This window comes from Ptychodera flava, unplaced genomic scaffold (genome assembly GCF_041260155.1).
Source record: "Ptychodera flava strain L36383 unplaced genomic scaffold, AS_Pfla_20210202 Scaffold_78__1_contigs__length_561843_pilon, whole genome shotgun sequence".
Classification (NCBI taxonomy): domain Eukaryota; kingdom Metazoa; phylum Hemichordata; class Enteropneusta; family Ptychoderidae; genus Ptychodera; species Ptychodera flava.
In genome coordinates, this window is record NW_027248400.1 from 178,867 (window position 1) to 188,522 (window position 9,656).

Genomic DNA, 9,656 nt, shown 5'->3' on the forward strand with positions numbered 1-9,656 from the left:
TGTATCAGTTCATGCCGGTGTGATAGAAAGCAATGATTTGGTGATGAAAAATGATAAATTATTGAGGAATTCCTATGGAAATAAAGAAATATGTTGAAAAAATACAAAATTTTATATATTGGCGGCCATTTTGAATATTTAATGAGGTCACATGATCATAATTTGCATATTTTTGGGACGAGTATTTTATGGTGATTCCAAAAATATATTGGTATGGGGGACACTCTTTGCTAATTTAAGAAGTCAGACATCATACTAGATGGTACTTCCAAATGTCAACTCAACCCCACGGCTTTGGGGTGCAAAGGGTTAAGCTTTGCTTTCCCTACCTTTCATGTTTGTTAAAATGAAAGAAAATTGAGTAATACAATTTAATGACTATGGTACCATGTTTTTGCATGTGAATAAAAAATTGTGTACTATCAAGTTTAGGAGCAGAATACACGATGTATGAAATATGATCATTCCAGCACCGCGCCCACACAAAAATTGACAGGTTTGGGATTATGGCCCATGGACTAGTTTTTATTGTTCCCAATGTTTTTCCTCAAATATTGGGTTAGTCTGATGTACTTGGCACTTTTCGGGAAACTTGTACCCGGTTGGTCTGAAGGGCTCTTCCAATAATTTTGTATGGCCCTTGTACTTTTGAGGTGTTAAACTTCCTTTTGCCAGTAACAAAGTCTCAGCCACAAACAACATGAAATTCATCAAGAACCTATCGTCGCTCAAACTAACAAACACCGAAATAATAGCAGTAGGCAAAGGTCTAAAATTCATTCCGACAGGGTCTCAGTAAATATAGTCGTAAAATGAGACTACGCTACATCATGAGACACAAACAATCGCAACAACACCCATTGCAAGAAAAATAAAACTATAACAGAGAACACAAAACTTGAAGGTTAACTGGAAGCTACTTAACTTGCACTTCTAGAGATATCCTTTCAAACAAGGAAACAAAACATTTCTCGTACCCAAAGAATCGATAAACAAGCTTGCAAGCAATAGACACATTACCATAACACCCAGACACTTTAAGGTCGGGGCATTGTCATTAAAAGATTACAAAATATTACGTACGCGAATACGAAAGGCAATTCACTCAGCTTTATACACAACTATGTAGACAGTGACGACACAAAACAAACAGCAAACTAAGAAAAGAATCTACACTGCGACTATTGAGAAACCATACGGGTTTCGAAACAGGGCCACTCAATCAACTTTGAAACACCATAGGTCCGGCTGTGGCTCGCCATAATCTTTCTGTACACAAACAAAACATTACCGTACACACTAATCCAAACTTCCCAACATATATCCGAAGCGAAACAAACATTTTATTATCACAAAAAATCGGATAAGAATAACATCCCAATCTTTTTTTCTGTCAAAAGTCTATTTCACATGATAAACATGTCCCTGTAGCGAATAAAACATATATCATACAAAGCATTGCCTTTTTGTATTATACCGAGGTAAAACATTGGTATAATTTGACATTAGCTATAATTTGCATGGCAAACTTCGGGGTATCGGGTAAGTTTTGGTTCTACTTCATAAAAAAATCTATGGTACATATTGCATATTACATATGTCATTTTTAAAGACGAATAAATTTCCATTCTAATGATACCCAAAAGTCAGGTTATGTTAAAAACAGCTTAGCAGATGACTGACATGTAGTAGTACAACAAGACAAATGCACGTGGGTATGCGCAAATAGTGATTTTGCGGTACTCTTCAAAACAAAACCATGAAAGTTATTGCATCCCTTTTATCTGTTAAAATTTTATTTCGTATTCTACAGATCCTAAGGCTTCTATAAATACAGTTTGATATCCTAGAGGTGCATGTACCCCTCTAGCCCATGGCCTAATATTTCTTGACTGCTGACATAGTGTCGTCCTTTGATAGTATCTAATATTGTACATTTTATGCATATGAATTTTGTTTTTGTCTGTATTTACCCGTTTAACAAGTCAGACGATTAGAAAAGTTGAAAAAAATTGTAAATTACTCTTCCCATAATTTCTGATTGAAAATATTCAACCCAAAATTACTCAACGCGTTGTGCATTTGACATTTACTAGGTGAGAAATACCTTGTCTGGCGGCCATTTTGAAAAATGGCTGCCATGGCAACGCTTCAACAGATTTCAGTGGCTCGGTATCTGAATTTGTTCAACTCATAATAAGACACATCTGAGCCAAATTTGGTGCTTTTATCAAAAATGCACAATGGATTTGCCATGCCGCACCCACTATATTGACATGCTAATTACTGTTCTAAAATTATCTCTCTTGCACAACTCAGTAAATTTCCAGAACATTCCAAACATGACTAATTGAATTCAAGGTTGTGAGGTCATTAAGGGCAGTGACCTTGAGAATGTTCTAGACTAATTGAACTCAGGTCATGATGAGTGTGGGGGAAAATGACCTACATAACACACCCCCTCTTCAAAAGGAAAATTTTTCAAAGAAAAAAATTTTCTTTTACAAATGTGATATTAAAAGTGTGAACAACAATAAACTCTAAATACGAGAGAGACAGTCTGCAATTAAATTGTCTCTGCCTTTGATATGTCTAATATCAAGATTAAACTCCTGTAACATTAAACTCCATCTTAGCAATCTCTGATTTTTGCCTTTAAATTTCTGCAGAAAAACAAGAGGGTTGTGATCAATATAAACCACTATTGGCTGATTTGAAGAAGTAACATAAACTTCAAAATGTTGTAAAGCTAATATCAAAGATAAACACTCTTTTTCAATTGTAGAGTAGTTTCTCTGGGATTCGTTAAATTTGCGTGAAAAGTAGCAAACAGGATGATCTGTCCCATGACTATCCTCTTGCAATTTGGTATTGGAAAACTTGAAATGGCACTGAATTTGGCATAAAGTATGCATGGCAAAGTCCAGTTATTAGCTCACGTGTGTAAACACGTGGGCTAATGTCATAGCGATGTCTGTCTGTCTGTCCGTGTGTGTGTGTGTCTGTCTGTCTGTCTGTCTGTCTGTCTGTTTACACGATAACTAAAAAACGCCTGAACGGATTCAAATCAGATTTGGTACACAGGTACCATATGCTACTTGCAAGAACTGATTAGATTTTGGTTAGTGTGGCTTGCACATTAATGAAGTTATGCAATATCGTTTTTTTCCGTACAATGGTTTCCCTATGGAGACGGTAATGACAGTGTAGACATATATCAAGAAATACTGCACAAAATTTCATGAAACTTTTCACAGATGACAATCTAAGAACATTATGATGATACTGTGAGTGTCATGTCAATTATCTTCTCATTTGCATATTTAATGAACTTTTGTTATTAGTGTCATAACTCTGAAATTCCTGTACCAAACTTGATGATACTTGCAACATATATTGATCTGATATATATCTAATTATAGTTAGAAGCATTAGGCAGTATCAAGTTAATAAATAGCTCATTTGCATATTTTATGAAGGTTTGTAATTAGTCATGTAACTCCGATATAACTTCACAAAATGTGATGAAATCTGCTGCAGATACTGATCCGACTGATATCTAACTGTAGTGTAAAACATTTAGTAGTGTGAAATTATTATAATTAAGGGTTTATTTGCATATTTAATGAACTTTGTAATTAGGTATATAACTCTGAAATTACGGCACCCAAGTCAGTGAAATTGGTTACAGATATTGTTTTGATAAATATCTAATTGTACTGAGAAGCATTTGGCAGTGTCAAGTTAACAAATAGGTCATTTGCATATTTTATGAAGTTTAGTAATTAGTGATATAACTCCAAAATAACTGCACCAAATGTGATGAAATCTGCTACAGATACTGATCCGACATATATCTAAATGTGGTGTAGAGCATTTAGTTGTGTGAAGTTAATTAAGGGTTCATTTGCATATTTAATGAACTTTGTAATTTAGTGATATTACTCCAAAATTACAGCGTTAAATTTGATGAAACTTACTACAGACGTTGATCAGATAAATATCGAATTGTACTGAGAAGCACTGAGCAGTGTCAAGTTATAATTAGCTCATTTGCATATTTCATGAAGTCTTATAATTAGTCATATAACTCCGAAATAACTGCATCAAATGTGATGAAAACTGCTGCACATACTGATACGACAGATATCTAACTGTGTTGTAAAGCATTTAGTAGTGTAAAGTTAATTAAGGGTTCATTTGCATATTTAATAAACTTTGTAATTAGGTATATAACTCTGAAATTTCGGCACCAAAATTTTGTGAAACGTGCTACAGATATTGATTGGATAAATATTTAATTGTGCTATGAATCATTGAACAGTGTCAAGTTAATTTAGGGTTTATTTGCATATTTAATGAACTTGTAATTAGTGACATTACTCTAAAATTACAGCATTAAATTAAATAAACATGCTACAAATGTTGATCTGATGGATATCTTATTGTCCCATAAAGCATTGAGCAGTGTCAAGTTAATTAACAGCTCATTTGCATATTAAATAAAGTTTTGTAATTAGTGATTAAACTCTGAGAGTACTGTGCGAAGTTTAAAAAAACCTGCTACATATAGTGATAACATATATCTCATTGTTCTGTGAAGCGTACTACTATTAATGAACCTGGTGTAAAACACGTGAGCATATTCAGTTCATATCTGGTTTTTATTGAGTTCGATAAAGTCATTGTTCGGCAAATACTTGGCTTCCTCTTGGAGATATTCCGCTTTTGCAGGATTCAGTCTGTCTGGATGTTGCTCCACTGGATTACTGTCGCAGACATCTTCGTTGTGATAGGTGATGTTTGTCCTCGTTGGAATATCTTGGAACAAATGTTCATGGATTGGTTCTTTCAGCTGTTGTTGTTGTTCTGGCTGGAGGTGTGCCAACTTTGTAGACTCCAGATTCTCCAGGATTTCTGAGTTCTGAAGCTTGACCGAGCCAAGCTTTGAGTTTAGAGTATTTTCACTCAAGTCAGTTTCAGTATCACTATCTTCATAATGGTTTGAACTGACTGCACTGAGAGGCTGTGTTTTAGTAGGATTATCCCTATCCAAATATGGCTTAAGCATATTTATGTGACATAGCTGTTTTTGTTTTCGCCTGTCAAGTGTTTTTATGATGTAATTTAAATCACTCAATTTCTTATCAATTAGATATGGCCCAAAGTAACGAGCATGGAGTGGTTTGCCAGGAACCGGAAGTAGAACAAGAACTTTTTGACCTGGTTCAAACTTCCGTTTTGAGGTGCTTTTATCATATTTGATTTTCATTGACTGCTGAGATGACTCAAGATTTTCTCTGGCTAATTCACATGCTTTAGAGAGTTTTGTACGAAAATCTGACACATATTGTAAAATATTCAGACAATCATCGTCGTCTGATAGGCCACGGACTGTATGCCCAAATACAAGCTCAAATGGGCTAAAGCCAAGAGACTCTTGAATTGACTCTCTAACAGCAAAGAGCAGAAAATGAATTCCTTCATCCCACTGCTTCTCTGTGTCAAAAGAGTAGGTCCTAATCATATTTTTCAAAGTTTGATGAAATCGCTCGAGAGCACCCTGACTTTCTGGGTGATAGGCGGATGACCTATACTGTTTAATGCCTAGCTGATCCATTACTTGTTGAAAAATTCCAGACATAAAGTTGGAGCCTTGATCGGACTGGACACATTTAGGGAGGCCGAATAAAGTGAAAAATTTGACTAAAGCTCTCACTATAGTCTTTGTCTTTATATTTCTCAGTGGTATGGCTTCTGGGAACCGAGTAGATGTACACATAATTGTCAACATATACTCATTTCCAGATCTTGTTTTTGGCAGGGATCCAACACAGACTATTAGAATCCTAATAAATGGTTCTTGAAATGCAGGAATTGGCTGAAAAGGGGCCTTTTGAATGGTCTGATTCGGCTTTCCTACCATTTGACATGTGTGACAAGTTTTACAGAAATGTGTTACATCCTGCCTGAGATTAGGCCAATAAAAGTGACTGAGAATTTTATGATAAATTTTCCTTATTCCCAAATGACCAGCACAGGGCGTTTCATGGGCCAGGCGCAATATTTCAGCACGATAGGGCTTTGGAACCACGATTTGATGTTTTATAGCCCAATCGTCATCAACCAAAACGTCTGGAGGTCTCCATTTACGCATGAGAATACCAGATTTTGTATAATAGGAAACAGAGCTATCTGAAGCTTTACCTTCATCATCTACCCTGTCAACACAACACATATATCTGGGTCTTTGTGTTGTTCTGCAATGAGATTTGATCTAGAAAATGTCTGACTTTGGTCAGCAGAAGTTTACTGGAAGTTTCAAATCCACGAGGGATAACGGAATGATCCGTGTCAAACACCTGACTGAGAAAGGTGTCATGTAAGTCAACATCTTTGACATTATTTTTGAGAGTATTTTGATTCTCAGAAGCTTTCTTTGACATGGCTAGAGTAATAGCACATGAAGGGAAAACACGGGAATTTCTTCCTCTGTTGACTCTGGATTCTGATCTAAACTAGGATTATCAGTCACAAGTGGATTAGTAATGACCTTGTCCCCGGCAAGGTCGTTTCCAAGAAGAAGGTGAATCCCTTCAAAAGGTAAAAAAGGCCTAATACCTAAAGTCACAGGTCCAGAAACAAAGTCCGAAGACAAATAGACATTATGGAGAGGAACAGGAATGTAGTCATTGCAATCTACCCCCTTAATAAGATCTTTAGAACCTGAAAATGACTTTTCAGAAAACGGCAGGGTATCTGCCAACAAAAGAGACTGGGAAGCCCCGGCATCTCTTAAAATTTTGACAGGGGTAGCGGAAGAGAAATCACTAGAAAGTGATATAAAACCATCATGAATAAATGGTTCGAAAATACCCATAATGCTATCTTGAGAAGAATTGACCTTGACCTCATTAATTGGGGATAAGAGGGGTTTAACCTCAGAAAATGTGTTACACACATTATTAGACTCTAATTGAGTTGATGAAGAAATAAAGCCGGTGGGCTTAGATCCACTTTGACCACTTTGACCTTCACGTTTTCTTTTCAATTTGAAACAATCTGACACTAAATGGCCGTCTTTCTTACAATAATTACAAGAAAGTGTACCAACTGTTTGTCAGAAGGAATTTGAGACTTGGGATCTGATGATGTGGGAGTGTTACTTGAATTTTGTGAACTGTTGTCATTTGATTTTCTACTCTCCTTTGAGAAATTCTTGGATGAAAAGGAGGAGTTAAATTTACCTGCATTGTTTCTGTATGAAAAGGACTGGGATGGTTTGCTGAGAAATGAAGATTTGTGGGTCAATGAATAATCATCGGCCAAACGTGCAGCAACCTCCAATGTATCTGCCTTTTGTTCATTGATAAATGTCTTGATGTCACTCCGGATGCACCTTTTAAATTCCTCAATCAAAACAAGTTGTGGTAATTTTTCAAAATTCTGACTGACCTTTTCCGAAGAACACCAACGATCAAACAGTTATTCTTTTGTTCGAGCAAATTCAACATAAGTTTGATCCTTCACCTTCTCACAATCCCTAAATTTCTGACGGTAAGCTTCAGGCACCAGTTCATAGCCCTTGAGAATTAATTCCTTCACAGAATCATAATTTGAAGCCTGCTCTACTGACAACTGAATGTAAATTTCTCTGGCTTTACCCACCAAAGCACTCTGCAAAAGCATAGACCAGGACTCCTTAGGCCAATTCAGACTCTGAGCAATTTTCTCAAAATGAAGGAAATATTTATCAACATCCTTTTCTTGGAAAGGAGGAACTAACCTGAAATGCTTAGTGATGTCAAAACCGTCTGAAGGGAAGAATTTTCCTGACTGTCCAAGCTCTAAACGTCTCATTTCTAACTGCAGTCGGTGTTCTGCTAATTCTCTTTCCTTTTCTTTTTCCTCTCTTTCTTTCTCTCTTTGTCTTTCTTCCATTTGCAATTCTTTTCCCTCTGTCTTTCTTCCATTGCAAGCGTGACGCTAGCCAAGCCGCGCTTTGCATGAACTAACTCCAACAGGGGCAGCTAGCTATTTATACCCCGCCCTGGCCTTTAAGGGCTGCAATTTATCTTAACTTACTTAGAAATGCATAAAATCAAAGGGTATGGCATATGTCAATAAGATGTATCTAAAAACGCAATATGTAACATTTTTCTTTCTCCTCATTTTTCTTGTCTACTCAGTGTAACCTATACAGGACAACCATACAAAAATCAGAAAAATGACGTCAATGTTCGGTAAGAACTTTTTATTTTAATTGAATTCAAGAAAATGACGAAAGATAAGCCTGTCTGCAGGTGACAAAGCATGGGGAAGGGGTAGTTAGGAAACCCTCTAACTCAAAACGTAGGAAGGTGACCCCTTTTTGGTTATCTTTGTTGTTAACATGTTGAGTTTTTCTCAACAATAGGAAGAAATTTAGCAAATAAATTCGTTATATGTCGTCAATGTCATCAACCCTGCCCTCCCACAAACCGTACAAATACTACATTTAAATCCAATCCCACCTGTGCTGAATACGTTGAAAAATTACTGCATAAATTATCTGTCAAGAAAGCCTTTGGCATTGACGGTATATCACCCAAATTGCTGAAAGCCGCTGCACCTGTGATATCTTGGCCGTTAGCCACTATATTCAATTACTCACTTCTGACAGGTGATTTACCCGATGACTGGAAAATTGCAAAGGTTTGTCCTGTTTACAAGGACGGGTCAGCACTGGATACCTCAAACTATAGACCTATTTCATTATTGTCTGTATGTCTTAAAATATTTGAGAAAATTGTTAACAACAACTGTATTTTTATTTAACTTCAAATAATTTTCTTAGTGCTCATCAATCAGGATTTCGTCCATCTCAATCTACTGCCACTGCTCTTGTAGATGTCACGGACTTCATTTTAGAATATACGCAAAAGGGTTATATACAGAGGTCGTTTTCTTTGATCTCAAGAAAGCGTTCGACACCGTATATGTCTCACTTCTTTTGAATAAACGTTCAGCTATTGGTCTGCAATATAATAAGTACACCTGGTTTAAAAACTATTTATCCAATAGAAGGCAGTGTGTTTCAATCAATAGTGTGACATCTGATCTTCCTCCAGTTAATTATGAGGTTCCACAAGGATCCGTACTTGGCCCCTATTGTTTATTATCTACATAAATGAGCTCCATAGTCAGGTTAGCAACTCAAAGGTTTGGTTTTTTTTACGCAGACAACACAGCTTGTTCTATGCATCAAAGGACATATCAAAGAAATTGGAATTAATTTGTGATGTCCATCAATGATTAGTTAAGTGAAAACAAATTTACATTAAATGTTAAGAAAACAAGTCTATGCTGCTTGGACCGAGGATTAAAATGAAAGGCGTTACAATTAATCTGAATGTCAAAGTCAGTGATGTTACATTGGAACAGGTTGAAACTTTTAAATACCTGGGTTTATGGTTTGACCAGCTTCTCACCTGGGAGTCACACATTGCCAAAATAAGTGCAAAAATATCACAGAGGCTCGGTATAATTCGCAGAATCAGGTCTGCTTTAACCCCCCGTAAACTGCCAAAATGTTAGTTACATCTATGGTATTACCCATATTTGATTATGGGGATATCATCTGGTCAAACTGTACTAGTAAGCTACTCGAAATGTAG